General features: G+C 44.3%; 1 protein-coding gene across 3 annotated transcripts in view; it reads right to left on the bottom strand.

The window, feature by feature from the left end:
• The window catches only part of vill (villin-like), an 89,126-nt gene extending 71,748 nt beyond the window's left edge, over positions 1 to 17,378 (bottom strand). Inside the window, exon 1 of one of the 3 annotated variants that reach the window (XM_048615569.1) lies at positions 17,280 to 17,378. The gene's annotated coding sequence lies outside the window, so the exon portion shown is untranslated. Of the gene's footprint in view, positions 1 to 16,273; positions 16,706 to 17,279 lie in introns of those variants that run through there. The other 2 variants (XM_048615551.1, XM_048615558.1) reach the window with 2 other exon arrangements.
• Between the last annotated feature and the right edge of the window lie 1,329 nt (positions 17,379 to 18,707).

Genomic DNA, 18,707 nt, shown 5'->3' with positions numbered 1-18,707 from the left:
CTGAGATGTACGGGAGTGGAATGCCTCATCCTGGGAGCAGATGCGGCAGAGGCGAAGGAATTGGGAATAGGGGATAGCATTTTTGCAGGAAGGTGGGTGGGAGGAGGAGTATTCTAGGTAGCTGTGGGAGTCGGTGGGCTTGAAATGAATATCGGTTTCTAGGTGGTTGCCCGATATGGAGACAGAGAGGTCCAGGAAGGGGAGAGAGGTGTTAGAGATGGTCCAGGTAAACTTAAGGTTGGGGTGGAAGGTGTTAGTGAAGTGGATGAACTGTTCGAGCTCCTCATGGGAGCACGAGGCGGCGCCGATACAGTCATCAATGTAACGGAGGAAGAGGTGGGGTTTAGGGCCGGTGTAGGTACAGAAGAGGGATTGTTCCACGTAACCTACAAAGAGGCAGGCGTAGCTTGGGCCCATGCGGGTACCCATGGCTACCCCCTTTGTCTCTAGGAAGTGGGAGGAATTGAAAGAGAAGTTGTTGAGGGTGAGGACGAGTTCAGCTAAGCACCTCCCAGTCGCGAACCATTTCAACTCCCCCTCCCATTCCTCAGATGACATGTCCATCCTGGGCCTCCTGCAGTGCCACAACGATGCCACCCGAAGGTTGCAGGAACAGCAACTCATATTCCGCTTGGGAACACTGCAGCCCAATGGTATCAATGTGGACTTCACAAGCTTCAAAGTCTACCCTCCCACTACTGCATCCCAAAACCAGCCCAGCTCGTCCCTGCCTCCCTAACCTGTCCTTCCTCCCAACTATCCCCTCCTCCCACCTCAAGCCCCACCCCCATCTCCTACCTACTAACCTCATCCCGCCCCCTTGACCTGTCCGTCCTCCCTGGACTGACCTATCTCCTTCCTAACTCCCCACCTACACTCACCTTTACTGGCTCCATCCCCACCTCTTTGACCTGTCTGTCTCCTCTCTACCTATCTTCTCCTCTATCCATCTTCTATCCGCCTCCGCCTCCCCCTCTCTCCCTATTTATTTCAGGACCCCCTTCCCTTCCCCCATTTCTGAAGAAGGGTCTAGGCCCGAAACATCAGCCTTCCTGCTCCTCTGATGCTGCTTGGCCTGCTGTGTTCATCCAGCTCTACACCTTATTATCTCTGACACTAATGTCCCTCAGGAAAAGAAATCTGCCAACCTTACCCAGTCTGGTCTACATATCTCCAGATCCACACATTGTGGTTGATTCTTAGCTGACCACTGGTGTAGCAATCCATTCAGATGTATCAAACTCTGGATACGTATCAAACACTGCACTCACTAGCAACCCTTGCATGCCAAGAATGAATATATTTTTAAATAAACATAAGCACTGCCAACAAGGTGATAAAAACTGAGAAACCAAAATCAAAACAAAAAAGTCACTGGAAAAACAAGGAGTGTTTTTTCAGCCTCTTAGAGAGAAACAGCCCAATTTATCCAATTATCTGTGTCCCTCGGGAACCTAACAAGTTAACCTTGGGGTTGTCATTCATTACAGGGTAACCCAAGGCTCCCATCTATCTTTAAGTGGCGAGAAAAGATCTCTGTTTTGGCCACTTTTTCAAAGAGTAGGGGAGTTCCCTATGATAGCCAGACCAATATATCTCTCTCAACAAATACCATTAAAACGTATGGTGTTTGTTCAATATCTCATTTCTATTTATGCTGTGTTCAAATTTGTTGCCGCTTTTCCTGCATTATCTTAGTGACTACACTTCAGCAGTGAAAGGTAAAGTCGCCATAGAACCATAGGGCTGCTCTCTCACTAGAGAGAGATGACTGGTGGTGGTTTAACCTAAGGTTCACCACACCTCAGGCATGGGGCGAGGTTGAGAAGGTGGAATCTTCATAGTAACCTCAGCCAATGTGGGAATATACTTCAGCAGTTTGGTCCTCATGAGCAGTTTTCAATGATCAGTTTCCCAACACAGGGAGCACTTTTCTGGATAAGTAGACAGAGTGAGTAGAGGGAGCTGTAAGTTGTTGCAAGTTCATTAATTTTGATCAGCTGCCAGTTAAATGCACCTTAGAGGACTGAAGATTGACAATGCTTTCAAGTCACTAAGGAATGCAGGTGAGCAGGAAGCAAAGCATTTCTTGGTGAAACTAAGGGATTTGTGTAATTAATTCTGGTCAAACAAATTCCCCATTTAATTCATTCATTCTGTCAATCTCCCTTTCCAACAGCAATGATTTTGGGACACTAACAGTTTCTAAATACATTTCCTATCTCATCCCTTAAAAAACACCGTAAATATTACTTTACAATGTTTCTGCAGATAAATTTCTGTTTGTGAAACTGAGCATTTTTTTTAAAAACACACAGTGTTCTCAACTTGTGCTATCCTTGTTTGTCAATATATACCTCCTGGTTTCAGTTTTCCTGCACCCTCTCCTTTAAAATTGTACTACAATTTTCCTAATTTTGTGTCTGCCCATGATACTAAACAAGGAAGCTATAAGTAAACCTTCATAAATCAATAGCTAGACCCCAGATGAAGATATAATGTTTATATTTACGCACCACACTGTGGGGAAGAAATTTACTAGAATGGTACCAGTAACAAGGGATTTCAATTAACAGGGAAGCTGAGAGCATTTTCAAAGAAGAGAATATTACAAGGAGGTTTAATAGAGACAGGCAGGATTATGAGGGTTAGTTTTAGAGCGCATCAGGAGAAACTGATTCCAGTGGCAGGAAAATGGGTAATTGGCAATAGAAGCAGAGAGGAGATCAAGTTTTTTTTTAAACATAAAGCAAGTTATTTTGATCTGAAATGCACTGCCTGAAAGCACACTGGAATGAGGTTCAATAGTCACTTGCATACAGAATAGTTGAAACAAAATAATCTAAATGTGTGGACTATTAGGAAAGGGTAAGGAATGGGTTGAATAGCCACTTCCTGACGTAGACCCCTTCAGGCCTTAGCAGCCTCTGCAGCCCCTCTCCCTCAAACATCTAGTTCTCAGATGTGAGACGGGATGATATCAAGCAGGATCCTTTGACTGCAGGAAACATTGCTGCCAATTCGAAACCTCACAACCAGTGCATAGTGCACTTTCCAAAGGGAGAAACTATAGACCAGGAACAGGGAGGATCACTTAGCCCTTGAGCCTGTTCCCTGCCAGTTAATTTGAACATTTTAAACACCACTTTCAAAGATGGAACTTTACTAACAGATGTGACAGGGTTGTGGTAAGGGGTGGCCACAGATTGCCCTTTCCTCTCAAGGACCAAGGCCAACTCCAATTGTCTCCAATGCTGGTCATGAATGGAATTGTCCAGCTCAGTGCTGAATTTTGTGGGGTGCACAGAACTGGGATCTTCCTATTTTTAATTTTAATGTTTTAATTTTGGAGGGTACTGCTTGAGCAATAACTGAAGGAGCGACATTATGGTTTGGGTAGCCCAGTACAGTAATGGTGTTTCAATTGTACAGTGGAGATTCACCAGGCCTGCCAATGTATGGTTACAAGAAACAAGAGTTGCTGCGATAAGCAGTAAACTGAAAGTGAGGAGTTGGGAAGGAGGCTGTGCAGTAGTAATGAGATTTACCAGAAAGTAGGTTAGGGGTGTGTTGGGCCTTAAGGCATCTCTCAAACCTGAAAACATCTCAGTATCACAAGTTGAACAGTGCTCATTACCCTCCTTTGGGTAGATAGTGGAGAAACTCTTAGGTTTGAGGCCACCATAGGAGAACAATTGCTTTTCTCAGATGATATGAAAAGTGTGTGAACACAGGTTACATGGCACTTGCTCTTAGTGTTTGAGAGAGATATGGGGAAAGTGGTATCAAGGCAGAAAGTCAGCTGTGATCCTGTGGAGTGAGAGAGCAGGCTTGAAGGGCTGAATAGAGACTCCTGCACTTATTTACTAAGCAGCACTGAAGTCCCAAGGTCTTGAAATGGTGCTACTTAGGGACCCTTCAAGCCTTCCTATCCATTCTGTCTGGGGACATGGTAATTTTGTACTCCTCAATCAACTGTCCACTTAACGGTCTTGAATCAGAAGTGGTTAAGAATCAACCACATTGATGTAGATCTAGAATAGGTCTCCCTAAAGGACATTACGTAAGTAACTTGGGTTTTTACAATTGTTGGTAGTTTAAGGACTTGAATAAAGAGGTTAGCTTTCAATTTCAGATTTATTATTTCAACTTGTATTCTACCAGCTCTGTAATGAGATTAGAACCATTTATCCACAGCATCTCCCATGTCTGGGTCCTTGGATACCAAAGAGGGAGGAAGTAAACAGACAAGTGTTACACCTCCTGCAGTTGCAGGGGAAGGTGTCATGGGTCTGTAAGGGGTTGTTGCTAGTGAAGGAAGAGTGGACCAGGGTGTCCTGGAGGGAACAGTCCCTGCAGAAGATGGACAAAGGAGGGGAGAAGAATATGTGCCTGGTGGTGACATCTTGTTGGAGGTGGTGGAAATGATGGCTAATGATTTTCTGGATATGGATGCTGATGGAAGATAGGTAAGGACAAGGGAAACCCTATCACTGATGTGGGAGGGAAGAGAGAGGGTGAGGACCAAAATGTGGGAGATGGGTCAGACCCGCCTGATGGCCTTGACAACACCGGCGCTGGGAATCCTCGGAGGCTCCTCTGTCAAAGTTGGCATTATAGGAACAGATGCAATGGAGACTGAGGAACTGGGAGAATGGAATAGAGCCTTTATAGGAAGCAGGGTGTGAGTGTATATATAGTCAAGTAGTTAGCCATAATTGGAGGGCTGTACACAGCTCTGATCACTATATAATGTGATTGCATGTTTTATGGAGAGATGGCAGCATAATGGGAAAGTCACTGGACTCTTAATCCAGAGATCCAGGCTGATACTGTGGATAAAAACCGAAAGAACTGCGGATGCCGTAAATCAGGAACAAAAACAGAAGTTGCTGAAAAAGCTCAGCAGGTCTGCAGCATCTTTGAAGAAAAAGTCAGAGTTAACGTTTCAGGTCGGTCACCCTTCCTCAGAATTCGTGATAGCTGGGAAAATGTCAGTTTACATGCAGAAAATAGGGAGGGTTTTGGGGTAGGGAGTAAACAATTGGATAGAGCCCAAAGAGAGAGAAGAACAGTTGGACAGACAAAGGAGTTGATAGTGATCTGGCTAGGGTGAATAGTTGTCAATGGGGACTGTTAGTGACTAATAACAGGTGGTGTGTAATGGCAGGCTATGTGATAACAAGGCCTGGTGTGTGGGGAGATATGTCCCTTGCAACACTAGCCACAACTCTCCACAGCCCCATGGCATCTTCCACTGCAACTGCAGGAGAGTGGTGGGTGCGTGGCATGCGCTGCCGGCAGTGTTAGTGGAGTCAGATACATTAGGGACATTTAAGCGACTCTTGGATAAGCACATGGATGATAGTAAAATATAGGATATGCAGGGTAGTTTGATCTTAGAGTAGGATAATAGGTCGGCACAACATTGTGGGCCGAAGGGCCTGTACTGTTCTATGTTCTATGTAACACTTGTCCATTTCCTTCCTCCCTCTTCGGATCCAAGGGCCTAAACGTACCCTCCAGGTGAAGCAACACTTTTCCTGCATGCCACACACCCTATTCTACTGTGAGCAGTGACTGCAACGTGGTCTCCTCTACATTGGGGAAAACGAAGCATAGACTGGGTGATAGCTTTGCAGAACACCTATGTTCTGTTCACAAAGACCCTGAGCTTCCAATTGCCTGCCACTTCAACACACTACCCTGCTCGCTCATCAATATCTCAGTTTCAGATTTGCTGCAATGCTCTAGTGAAGCTCAGCACAAGCTGGAAGAACAGTACCTCGTTTTCCACTTGGGAATCCTGCTGTCTTCTGAATTCAATATCGAGTTCAACAGCTTTAGAACTTGAGCTCTCCCACGTCCTTAACCTCACACACCAGGCCTTGTTATTACATAGTCTGCTATTACACACAACCCATTGTTAGCCACTAACAGTCCTCATTAATAGCTATTCACCCTCCTAGCCAGATCGTTATCCACTCCTTTGTCTGTCAAACTGTTCTTCTCTCACTTTGGGCTGTAGCCCCTCCTATCATTTAGTCTTTACTCCCTTCCCCCATCCTATCTCCTGCATACTAACTGACATTTTCCTAGCTACCATCACTGGGCCCAAAATGTTAACTCTGATTTCTCTCTACATATGCTACCAGACCTGCTGAGCTCTTCCAGCAATTTCTGTTTTTGTTTGTGGCCTAGCTACTGTTTTATATAGTTATATTCTGATTCCTGTTCTGTGTTAAACTTTCCCAAATATCCTTGCTTTTCCCAATACCTAGCAACCAGAAAACAGAGCTTGCTAGGTGGTGGTCCAATTAAATTTAAAAATAATCTGCTGGAAGTATCAAATAAACTGAGCTTGTGACTCAACTAAAATATATACATTTATTTAAAAAAAATGCTGAGCTTTTCCAGCAACATTGTTTTTGTTCCTAATTTACACCATCCGCAGTTCTTTTGTTTTTTATCTAAACGTTAACTGTTTTTTCCTTCACAGATGCTGTCAGATCTGCTGAGCTTTTCCAGCAACTTTGTTTTTGTACATTTATTAAAGCACAGTTAACAACTTATATCAACAACAACTTACGTTGATAAAGCACCTTTAGTGACAACAGTCTATACTTATGTAAGACCTTCAATACAGTAAAACATTAGAAGGAACTTTGCAGGACCGTTATCAAACAAGATTTGACACTGAGTCACAAAGTAGAAATTATGATGGGTGGCCAAAAGTTTGGTCAAAAAGTTTTAAGGAACATCTTTAAAGGAGGAGAGAGAGATTACAGGATGGTGATGCTGGATTGAGTAGGAATGATTGTTAACTGCATAGTCACTACTGTCAGGTGAGGGGGAGAACAGCCTTCTGGGAATGGGAAAAGGAAAGGGTGTATGGCGCACACAAAATCTTACAGAGAGGATCAAGCGTCAGAGAGTCAGGGTAACAGATTGAGACATTGATGCAAGCGTGGATAGTTGAAGGTGGGACTGCATTTGAGTAGGAATTTATACTGGACTGGATCAGTGTGCAATTCCAGCAGGTCTCACAAACTCTGCTCAAGTGCCTATTAGGGGGCGCTCAACAGTTTCAAGGAGTGTCACTGAATTAATCCAGCTATTTGCCTGTGGAAGTGAGTACAGCTGAATCCACACTGATCCTCAACTCTAGTCTCTACATGAGGATAGGCAATGGCTTAATGGTATTATGATTAGACTATCAATTCAGAGACGCCTGTAATAATCTAGGGTGTAAATCTGAATCCTGCCATTACACATGGTAGAATTTTAATTCAACAATAATCTAGTCTATACATGACTGATGTGGCTTTTGTGGTAAAGTGGTAGCCTCTGGGCCAAGGGGCCTGGGTTCAAGTCCTACCTAGCCCAAAGAAGTTTCATAACATCTCTGAACAGGTTGATTAGAAAAATATGCAAATTTATTTTCTTGAGGTTAGCATTACCCTTAATGAGCTTTGCTTGTAAATATTCAATTCACCACATGGTGGTGGGAAAAAAATTATATCTCTATTCACAGTGATGCCTTCATTTTCTGCCTCAAAAAAAATATAAACATGGATGATATGGGGAAAACAGTATAAAGCAGATATAGGGAATCTTGTGGCAGTGCTAGTGTTCCTTCCTCTGAACTAGGAGGCCCGGATTCAAGTCCCACCTGCTCTAGAGGTAATTAAAAAAAGCTGGTGATTTAAAGAAAACAAAATAGACTAAAAAAAAGAAAAAAAAAATCTAGCTATTTGCCTGTGGAAGTGAGCACAGCTAAAACCCTATCCTGATCCTCAACTCTAGTCCATACATGACTGAAGGGGCTCTTATGGTAAAGTAGTAGTGTTCCTACCTCTGGACCAGGGGGCCCAAGTTCAAGTCCCACCTGTTCAGACATATGTAATAACATCTCTGAACAGGTTGAATAGAAAAAATATCCTAGTCTATACTTCAGTGTTCTTGTGGCACAGTGGTAGCACTTTTGAGCCAGGAAGCTTGGGTTCAAGGTCCACATACCCCTCCAGTGTGTAACATCTCTGAGCAAGCTGATTCGGAGAATATCTAGTCAATACACAAGGGATGTTGTGGCACAGTGGTAATTTCCCTACCTCAGAGCAAGGAGGCCTATCAAGTCTTACCTGTTCCAGAGGTATGTAATAACATCTCTGAACAGGTTGATTAGAAAATATCCTAATCATCACATGACCTTGACAACATGGGTGAGTCGCTAGTTTGGAATAAGATGTCTAGCTGATGTTCCCCTTCCTTGTGTGAGAATTTTTTTTAAAAGAAACTGTATATTTCTGTATGATCTTAAATGCCCAACAGACATTATAAATCCCTTCGCACCAAATGTAGTACTTCTGAAAAGTAGCCACCATTGTAAAGTAGGAATCGCAGCAGCCACTCACACAGGGAGTTAGCACCTCAGTCTCTCTCAAAAAGTAACGTATCCTCTCATTGCTACACTTATTGTCTGCCTGGATATTTTGTATTTAAGTTCAAGTGGCGGGCTTGAATCCAGAACCTTGTGACTCAGAGTTCAGTCTCCTACCTACTAAGCCACAGCACTACAGAAGTCAATTGGAATGATGGCAGCTCACACAGACATGTTCACTCACGTACACATACCCACACACAATCAGAATGCTCTCATCTTATACAGATGAGATGAATCCTCTTAGAAATTCCCATATATGTTTTACATGAATTAGCTTCATCGAGAGGGAGGTAAGAGACGGGAAGCTGGGGCTGGAACAAAAAAGGAGGGCTGTCCACAAGGACTTAACATCTGCTTTTTGGGAAAATCTTGGAGTCCATTACAAACAATGTAATAGTAGAGCATTTGGAAATATAAATTGTGATCAAGCAGTGTCAGCATGGTTTTGAGAAGGGGAAATTATGCCTGACAAATTTACTAGAATTCTTGGAGGTAAATGCAGTGTAGGTAAAAGGGGAGCAGTGGATGTAGTATATTAGAATTTTTAGAAGGCAGACTGGAGGCCTGTGACCAGCAGTATGCGACGAGGATCAGTGCTGGGTCCACTGCTTTTTGTCATTTAAAGACATGTTCTTGATATGATCTTAGGAGATATGGTTAGTAAGTTTGCAGATGACACCAAAATTGGAGGTGTGGTGGACAGCAAAGAAGGTTACCTCACAGTACAATGGGACCTTGATCAGAGAGGCCAATGGGTCGATGAGTGGCAGATAGAGTCCAATTTAGATAAATGTGAGGTGCTGCATTTTGGAAAGTAAAATCAGGGCAGGACTTAAACACTTAATGGTAAGGTACTGGGGAGTGTTGCTGAACAAAGAGTCCTTGGAGTGCAGGTTCAGAGTTCCTTGAAAGTAAAGTCGCAGGTAGACAGTGAAGAAGACATTTGGTATGCAAACCTTTATTGGTCAGTGCATTGAGTATAGGAATTTGGAGGTCATGTTGTGGCTGTACAGGACATTGGTTAGGCCACTTTTAGAATACTGTGTTCAGTTCTGGTCTCCCTGCTATAAGAAGGACCTTGTGAAATTTGAAAGAGTTCAGAAAAGATTTACAAGAACGTTGTCAGGGTTGGAGTGTTTAAGCTGTAGGGAGAGGCTGAATAGGCTGGGGCAATTTTCCCTAGCGCATTGGAGGATGAGGGGTGACCTTATAGAAGTTTATAAAATCATGAAGGGCATAGATCGGTTGAATAGCCAAGGTGGTTTCCCTAGAGTAGCAGAATCCAAGACTGGACAGCACAGGTTTAAGGTGACAAGGAAAAGGTTTAAAAGGGACTTGAGGGGCAATGTTTTCAACGCAGAGGGTGGTGCAAGTATGGAATGAGCTGCCAAAGGAAGTGGTGGAGGCTGGTACAATTACAACATTTAAAAGGCATCTGGATGCCTATGTGAATAGGAAGGGTTTAGAGTGATATGGGCCAAATGCTGGCAAACAGGATTGGATTAATTTAGGATATCTGGTCAGCATGAATGAGTTGGACTGATGGGTGTGTTTCCATGTTGTACAGCTCTACGACTCTATTTGGGGAGGCAATGGCCAAGTGGTATTAAAGCTGTTAATCCAGATATCCAGGTAACGTTCTAGGGACCCAGGTTCAAATCCTGCCATGGCAGATGGTGGAATTTGAATTCAATTAACAAACAAAATCTGGAATTAAGACTGTAAATGATGACCATTAATTCATGTCCGATTGTTGGGAAAAAACCCATCTGGTTCACCAATGTCCTTTAAAGAAGGAAACTGCCATTCTACCTGTTCTTGCCTAAATGTGACTCCAGACCCACAGCAATGTCGTTGACTCTTAACTGCCTAATAGTCAATTGGGAACAGGCAATAAATGCTGGCCTAGTCAGCCATGCCCTCACCCCATGAATGAATAAACAAAAATTGATAAGGGACAACACAGTGTGGAGCTGGAGGAACACAGCAGGCAAGGCAGCAGTGGAGGAGCAGGAAAGTTGACGTTTCGGGTTGGGACACTTCTTCAGGAAAAAAAAAGTCCTCAAGTCCAGGCAACATCCTGATAAACCACTTTTACATCCCCCTATAACGTGGAATACACAATACTCTAGCTGTCCCCTAACCAATGTTTCACACAGTTCCAGGAAAACCTCTCTGCTCGTAAACTCTATATCTTGGCTGATATAAGCCATATGGCACAGTGGTATTGTTCCTACGTGTGGGCCAGGATGGCCTAGGCTCAAGTCGTCCTACTCCAGAGGTATGTAACAACATTACAGAATAGGCTGAATAGGAAAATACCTACCATGTGCTTTTGTAACCACTTTATGCATCTGCCCTGATACCTTAAAGGACTGGAATACATGCATACCAAGGTCTGTCTGATCCTCGCTGCTTCCCAGGTCCTACCATTCCACTTGTCTTGTTTGTCCACATCCCATGAGTGAATGAAAAAAAGTCTCATTCTACTGAATTCAAATGGGTACTGGCCCACCATTCATTCTTACACAAACATCCTTCATCCCAGAAATGTTTAGTGAGCCTCCTTTGCAAATCTCCACTCCCATTTAACTTCACCTTACAAAGTTACCCCAACCTCTACATTACCACAGGGTAACTTGTCAAAATGGATCCAAAATTGCCTTAGTCAAAGGAGACAGAAGGTGGTATTAGGAGGCCATTTGTGTGACTGGAGCCCAGTGTGCAGTACCACAGGGATTAGTACTGGGTCCTTTATTGTTTGTGATATTCACAAATGATGTAGATAAGAATATGGGAGGGCTGATAAATTAGTTTGTGGATAATGCAAAGATTGGCTGGGTGGTTGACAGTGAGGAGGAAGGTTATAGGAGGATATAAATGAATTGTCCGATGGGCAGATCAGTGGCAGATAGAATTTAACCCTGATAAATACTGATTGATGCATTTTGAAAGAAGGAACAAGACAAAGAATGGCAAGATATTAATAAGATCAGAGGAACAGAGAAGGCAGCATGTGGGACACTTGTCTTTATCAGTCAATAGCATAAATTGTAAGAGCAGGGAGGTCATGTTGGAGCTGCACAGAACTTTGGTTAGGCTTCCGTAAGAGAATTGTGTACAGATCTGGTCATCGCATGATAGGAAGGATGTATCTGTACTGGAGCGCAAAGGAGATTCGCCAGGATGTTGCCTGGGATGGAGCATTTCAGCAATGAAGAGTTGCTGAATAAGCTCAGGTTGTTTTCTTTGGAGCAGGGAAGTTCGACAGGGGACCCGATACAGGTATCAGATTATGAGTTGCGTGGATAGGGTGAATGGAAAGCAATTGTTATTTGCCCTTCTACTAAGGGGAATAAAGGGGCATGATTTTAAAAGTGAAAGGCAGGAGGTTTAGAGGGGATTTGAGGAAAACCTTTTTCATCCAGAGAGTGGTGGGGGTTTGGAATGCACCATCCAGGAAGGTAGTTGAGGCAGAAAACCTCATAACCTTATAAATAAATTTGGATGAGCACTAGAAATTAAATAAGATTCAAGATTAAGGGCCTAGTGCAGGAAAATAGTATATTTTTGGCAGTACAGACTTGAAGGGCCGAACAGCTACCTCTGTACAGTATGACTGTATGAATCCACGATTACCACAGAAGCTATTGCGAGCCCCTTTAAATGTTTGCATGTTGGATCTCAGGCCAGCTACTCTCTAAACAATACCGACCCCCTGCAGGCCTCACAACTGTAATACTCGGAATGCTGTCGACACATATTACAATAGCCTCTCCCATTACATAGCAGCCAAACTGGTGGTTTACATGCTGGGGCTTTGTCAACCTGCTCAGTGCACCTAAACAACTCACTATAGAATGCCGTGCAGCACAGAAGGAAGCCATTCAGGTTGTAACCGCCTTGTTCTCTCCCTATAACTGCAAATTTCCCTATTTAAATCTGTACATTAATTCCCTTTTACTGAAGTATTATTGAATCTACTGCCTGTCCTCTCAGCTATACATTCCAAATCATTATAAATCAATGAATTGAATATCTTATTAAAATTAATTACCAATTAACTGGTATCTTATTAAAAAAAATATAAACTTAGAACAGATTATGTGCTCATTACCTGTTTGTGGTAGCTTGCTGTGTGCCCACTCACATGGAGGTAAGGTGAAATGAACTACAATGAGGATGTACGTGTGTCGAGTTCCCTCTAATTCCCCCTAAACCTTTTCTGGTCTAAGGAAAACAATCCCTTGTTCTCCAATCTCTCATGTACCTAAACTCCTTCATTCCTGGGACTATTTTGGTAAATATCAGCTGTCTGGATCTATACATTTCGGAGTTGAGAGGAACACAGCACAGTGGCTCAGTGGGTAGCACTACTGCCTCACAGCGCCAGGGACCCAGGTTTGATTCCAGCGTTGGGCAACTGTCTGCATGGAGTTTGCACATTCTCCCTGTGTCTGCATGGGTTTCCTCTCTCAGTCCAAAGATATGCAGGTTAGGTGGATTGGCTATGCTAAATTGCCCATGGTGTCTAGGGTGGGAAATGCAGGGACAGGGAAGTGGTTGGGTCTGAGTGGGATGTTCTTTGGAAAGTCGGTGTGGACTCGATGGGCTGAATGGCCTGCTTCCACACTGTAGGGATTGGATTGTATAAGAAAGAGGGTTTTTTTTAACAAATGCCTCCCACCTTTAAAGGGAGGTATCTTATTTTTAAGACAACAAGGTGCAGGGCTGGATGAACACAGCAGACCAAGCAGCATCATAGGAGCAGAAAGGCTGATGTATCGGGCCTAGCCCGGTCTAGGCCCGATACATCAGCCTTTCGCTCCTTTTCTGCTCCTAGGCCTGCTGTGTTCATCCAGCCCTGCATCCTGTTGTCTCGGATTCTCCAGCATCTGCAGTTCCTACTATATCTTATTTTGAAGCTGTTCGCCCTAGTTTTAGACTTGGTATCCACCATATCAAGTTGCCTCAGTATCTTACATGTTTTAGGAAGAACACCTCTCATTCGACTAAATGCCAGTGGATACAGGCTCAAACTGTTCATTATTCTTCACAAGACAAGCACTTCATCCCTGGAATTAATTAAGTGACTGTTCTCTGAGCTGCTTCTAATGTAATTCTAATTACATTACTTTTTTTAAATAAGGAGACAAAAACTGTACACATTTTTCAGATGTGGTCTTACAGCTGCAGTAAAAATTCCCCACCTTTCCATTTGCCTTGAAATAAACACCAACATTCTATGTCATTCCAATCATTTGCTGTACCTGCATACTAAAGTTACATGATTCAGCTAGAGAACACAAATCTAAGGCTGCACAAATCATAGAATCCCCAGTGTGAAAACAGGCCCTTCGGCCCAATAAGTCCACACTGACCCTCAGAACATCCCACCCAGACCCATCCCCCTATAACCCACCTAATCTACACATCCCTTAACACTATGGGCAATTTTCCACGGCCAAACCACCTAGCCTGAACATCTTCGGACTGTGGGAGGAAACTGGAGCACCCGGAGGAAACCCACGCAGATACGGGGAGAAGGTGCAAACTCCACACGGACAGTCGCCTGAGGGTGGAATCGAACCCGGGTCCCTGGCACTGAGAGGCAGCAATGCTAACCACGGAACCACCGTGCCACCCGCAAAATGTTGGGATGTTTCCTTAACTCCTGATAATTTCAATCAAATCTGATTTCTTTTTCCATAGTGGCATTGGAAGTGGGCTTCTGCAGATAGTTGACACTTTCCAAATCACTGGCAGGTGGACCACCAACAAGAAGGGAACCCAGGTGGTGGAGTCACTCTCATGCCATCATTGGCCACCTGGACCCATCCTCTCCTCCTTCCTGCAAACCCTTCACCACCATACGCCTACAGAATAACCCCTCACCCCATAACAACCATTCCTGCCAACATCCCTGTCTTTACATGTAGGACAAGCTCTAAATTCTGGATATCAGCCATGGTGTGGTACTGAAGGATTGCTACATTGTTGAAGGTGCTCTCATTCAGATGAGATGTCAATCTGGAAGGACAAGGGCAGCAGATACATGGGAATACCACAACCTGCAGGTTCCCTTCCAAGGCACTCACCATTCTGACATGCAGACATACCGCCATTGTCGCTGGGTCAAAGTCCTGGAATTCCCTCCCTCATGGCATTGTGGGTCTACCTACAGCATATAGACTGCAGTGGTTCATGACAGCAGCTCATCACCACCACCACCATCTTAAGGGCAATCTTAAGGGTACAAGCAATAAAAGTTGGCCAGCCAATGATGCCCACATGCCACTAGTGAATAAAACTAATACCCCTTCTGCCTTCTCTGGTGAATGTAAAAGATCTCAAAGCTCTATTTCAAAGTTGGGCATGCGATGGAGCTCTTCCTGTTGCCCCAGCCAATAATTATCCCTAAACCAACATCACACAAACAGGTGATAGTAGGAACTGCAGATGATTTCCATTTCTGAAGAAGGGTCTAGGCCCGAAACGTCAGCCTTCCTGCTCCTCTGATGCTGCTTGGCCTGCTGTGTTCATCCAGCCCTGCACCTTGTTGTCTCGGATTCACCAGCATCTGCAGTTCCTACTATCTCTCATTATCACACTGCTGTTGTGTGGGAGCTTGCTGCATGCAAACTGGCAACCACATTCCCTACATTACTACAGTGACCACACTACAAAACTACTTAATTGGCTGTAAAGCACATCAGGAAATGCTGAGGTTGTGAAAGGTGCTACAGAAATGCAAGACTTTTCTTGCACCTCCCCACCCCACAAGCTTTGGTACAGTATTTTGGGACTGAGGCACAAATTCAGAAACACACCTGAGGAAAATCATAAGGGTCAAGGCCACCTCCATCTAGGTTACATTCTGCTCTAAAATTTCCGGCTCCCTGTTGCTGCATTGCCTGAGATTTCCCAAAAGACCAGTAAGACTTGCAAATGACACATACTGATCTTTAACACTTCAAAACAGAGCTCCAACATGCTCATTTCCCAACCAGACAGCTCTGTACTTTTTTAAAAATCAAATGTCTTTTTCGCCTCTAGGTTGGTGCATTGTCCAAGTAAAATGAAGGCACCAGACTGTATGGCCCCTGTCCCATCTCAAAGATTAGTTGCATCAAAAGGAGGCTATTCAGCCCCTCAAATGTCTGCTCTCCCTCATAGTTTAGAATTATAGAATCCCTACTTGATCGAATCTACACCACCATTGCAATTTCATACTCCTGCCTTCCAGACATCCTCACCCCAAACTGACGAGTCCCAAAGTCACAAGTGATTCCACAACTGGTTCTGAGGGAAAAAGAGTTAACCCTCTCCCCCCACCCCAACATTTGTGTATGTGTGTGGTGAAAACATAACATGCCAGCCAGGTTTGACTCTCTCAGCGCGAATTTGCAATGGATTAATATCGTGTAACTCTAGACGGACCTCCCACCTTCTTGGCTCTTCGCCTTCAGCCCACCACCAACAGCACCATCACGTGCACCCCCCTGCCCCTTCTCAGCTAGGTGTATCTTTGCCTCTCGCCCCCCGGTAATTAAATCAAAAGGTTCCAGTTTCCTCTCGCCCCACCCCTTCTCCTTCCAGCTGGAGCAGAGTCAGCTCCGTCTACCACAAACTCGATTTCTTTCCCTTCACTCCTGCGCCCTATCGTGCCCTCGTCGCCAGTGCCTCATCAACTGCCACCCGCGAGCCACCCCACCCTCACCAATTGCGCACGCGCACGGCACGGAATCCAGAATGTTCCGTACCCCCTCCGCCCTAAAGCAGAAAGTAGCCGTCGTGGAAACTTCGAAGTTTTGCGGGCTGCTTCCCTACCTTGAGGGGGGAGAGTTTCCAACGGCTCACGGTGAGATGACCTTTTTCTAGAAGTTTCTAAAGGGAGCGACCGCGCTATCCGACGGTTTCCAGGTTTTTACCTGCCCTCGTACAGCTCACCTGAGCAGCGCTCTGACTGAGTGCTTCTGTACTTCTCAGCTTCTCTTCGCCGCACACCCAGAAACACTCCAGTCTGTGACCACGCCTGCAGAACCTGCTCCTTCAGTCATCAAACTGGAAGGCAGCAACCAGCCAGGAAAAAAAAAACATCAAAATCCTCTGATGACTCAGGAATTCGAACATTTTCATTCACTTCCCCCTCTGTTGGCAGACAGCTCCATTCGGATTCAGATCCTTTCAACGAGAAAATGCTGGGAGTAGGAGCATGCCTTTCTGCCCCTTGATAACATCCTTACCAGGAGGCCATTCGGATTCTCCAGTCAGCTTTGCCATTCAATAAGATCATGGCTGATCCAATTGTAGCCTTAAATCTGCATTCCCACCTAATCCACAATAATTTTTCACCCCTGTGCTTAACAAGACTCAATTGATCTCTGCCTTGAAAACATTGAAGGACTCTGCTTCCAACATCTTTTCAGGAAGAGAGTTCCAAAGATTCAATACCCTCTCTGAGAAAAAAAACACGTTAAAAATGGGTGATCCCTGATGGCTCCTAGTTTGAAGAAACTTGCCCGCCATTTCTAGTTTGTTCAGACCCCTCTGTTCTGGGGAAGGGTCACCGGACCTGAAACATTAATTCTGATTTTTTCTTCACAGGTGCTGCCAGACCAGCTGAGCTTTTCCAGCAGCTTCTATTTTAGTCCCTCAGGATCTTGTTTCACCTCTTAATCTTCTAAACTTTGTATAGTCTGTCCAACTTTTCCTCATAATAAAACCTATTCTACCAACTCCCCCATTCCAATAGCAGTCCCCTGTAAACCAACTTTGAACTGCCTTTAATACGTTTACACATTCCTTAAAGTAAAGTCACCAATGTTATACATACCCCTTCAGATGTGCTCACATGGGTCTAGACCCAAAACGTCAGCCTTCCTGCTCTGCTGATGCTGCTTGGCCTGCTGTGTTCATCCAGCTCTACACCTTGTTGTCTCTTATATAAGTTGCGAACTGTGTTCTCAGCACCTATGAGTGATCTGATTGAGGTCCACTTTCCTGTCTACACACCACCCCCACCCTTATGGATTAAAGACATCCTTGTCAATTAAACATCCACATAGTCCTTCGCAGAGGATTGTGGAATTTCTCTTCTTAAAAAGACTGTGGAAGCAGAGTCCTTGAATATTTTTTAGGGAGATGTATTATAAATCCTTAAGAGTGGAGTTGTAAGGTTATTGGTATAGGTGGGAACGTGGAGTAATCGGATCCTCCTTGATCTTACTGAATGGCAGGTTCGTATGTCCCCAATCTCTGCAACCTCCTCTAAACCCCTCCAGCTACATTAACTGACTCCATTCCAGCTCTGAATTTGTTCTCACCGATATTTCAAATCCCATATCCCCTCACACCTCCCCTTCACCCAACTATTTGCAGTCATACTTGAGGTATGTAGAAACTACTACCTCCACCAACTCCCCACCCCACCCACTCAATCAATTAGAGTCATAGAGTCCTACAGCATGGAGACAGGCCCTTCGGCCCAAACTGGTCCATGCCGACCAAAATGTCCATCCACGCTAACCCCATTTCCCTGCGGTTGGCCTATATCCTTCTAAACTTTTCTCATCCATGTATTCGTCAAATGCCTTTTAAATGTTGTTAATGTACCTGCCTCAACCACTTCTGCTGGCAGTTCATTTCATATGCATACCGTCCTCTGTTAAAAAAGAAAGTTGCCCCTCAAGCTCCCTTGTATTCTTTCCCTTCTTACCTTAAACTGAGGCCCTCTAGTCCTCGATTCCCAACCCTGGGAAAAAGACTGACTGCTTTCACCCTATCCATGCCTTTCACGATCTTATACAGTTCTATAAGATCCCCCCTCGGTCTCCTACACTCTAAAGAAAAAAGTCTTAGCTTGTCCAACCTCTCCCTATAACTCAGTCCCTTGAGTCCTGGCAACATCCTTGTAAATTTCTTCTAAACTCTTTCCAGTTTATTAACATTCTTGCTATAGCAAGGTGACCAAAACTGAACACAATTTTCCAAGTGCAGCCTCACCAACGTCCTGTACAACTGCAACATAACTTTCCAACTTCTATACTCAGTGCTCTGACTGACGAAGGCCACTGTGCCAAAAGCCTTCTTCACTGCCCTGACTACCTATGCCTCCACTTTCAAGAGCCGTGCACCTGAACTCCAACTGTTCCACTACATTCCTTAAGGCCATTCAATTCACCATGAAAATCCTACTTTGATTTGACTCTCCAAAATGCAACACCTCACACTTATCTATGTTAAACTCCATTTGCCATTTCTT

The sequence above is a fragment of the Rhincodon typus genome, chromosome 2 (assembly GCF_021869965.1).
Source record: "Rhincodon typus isolate 14 chromosome 2, sRhiTyp1.1, whole genome shotgun sequence".
NCBI classification, from domain to species: domain Eukaryota; kingdom Metazoa; phylum Chordata; class Chondrichthyes; order Orectolobiformes; family Rhincodontidae; genus Rhincodon; species Rhincodon typus.
This window is presented reverse-complemented; position numbering and strand designations above follow the sequence as displayed.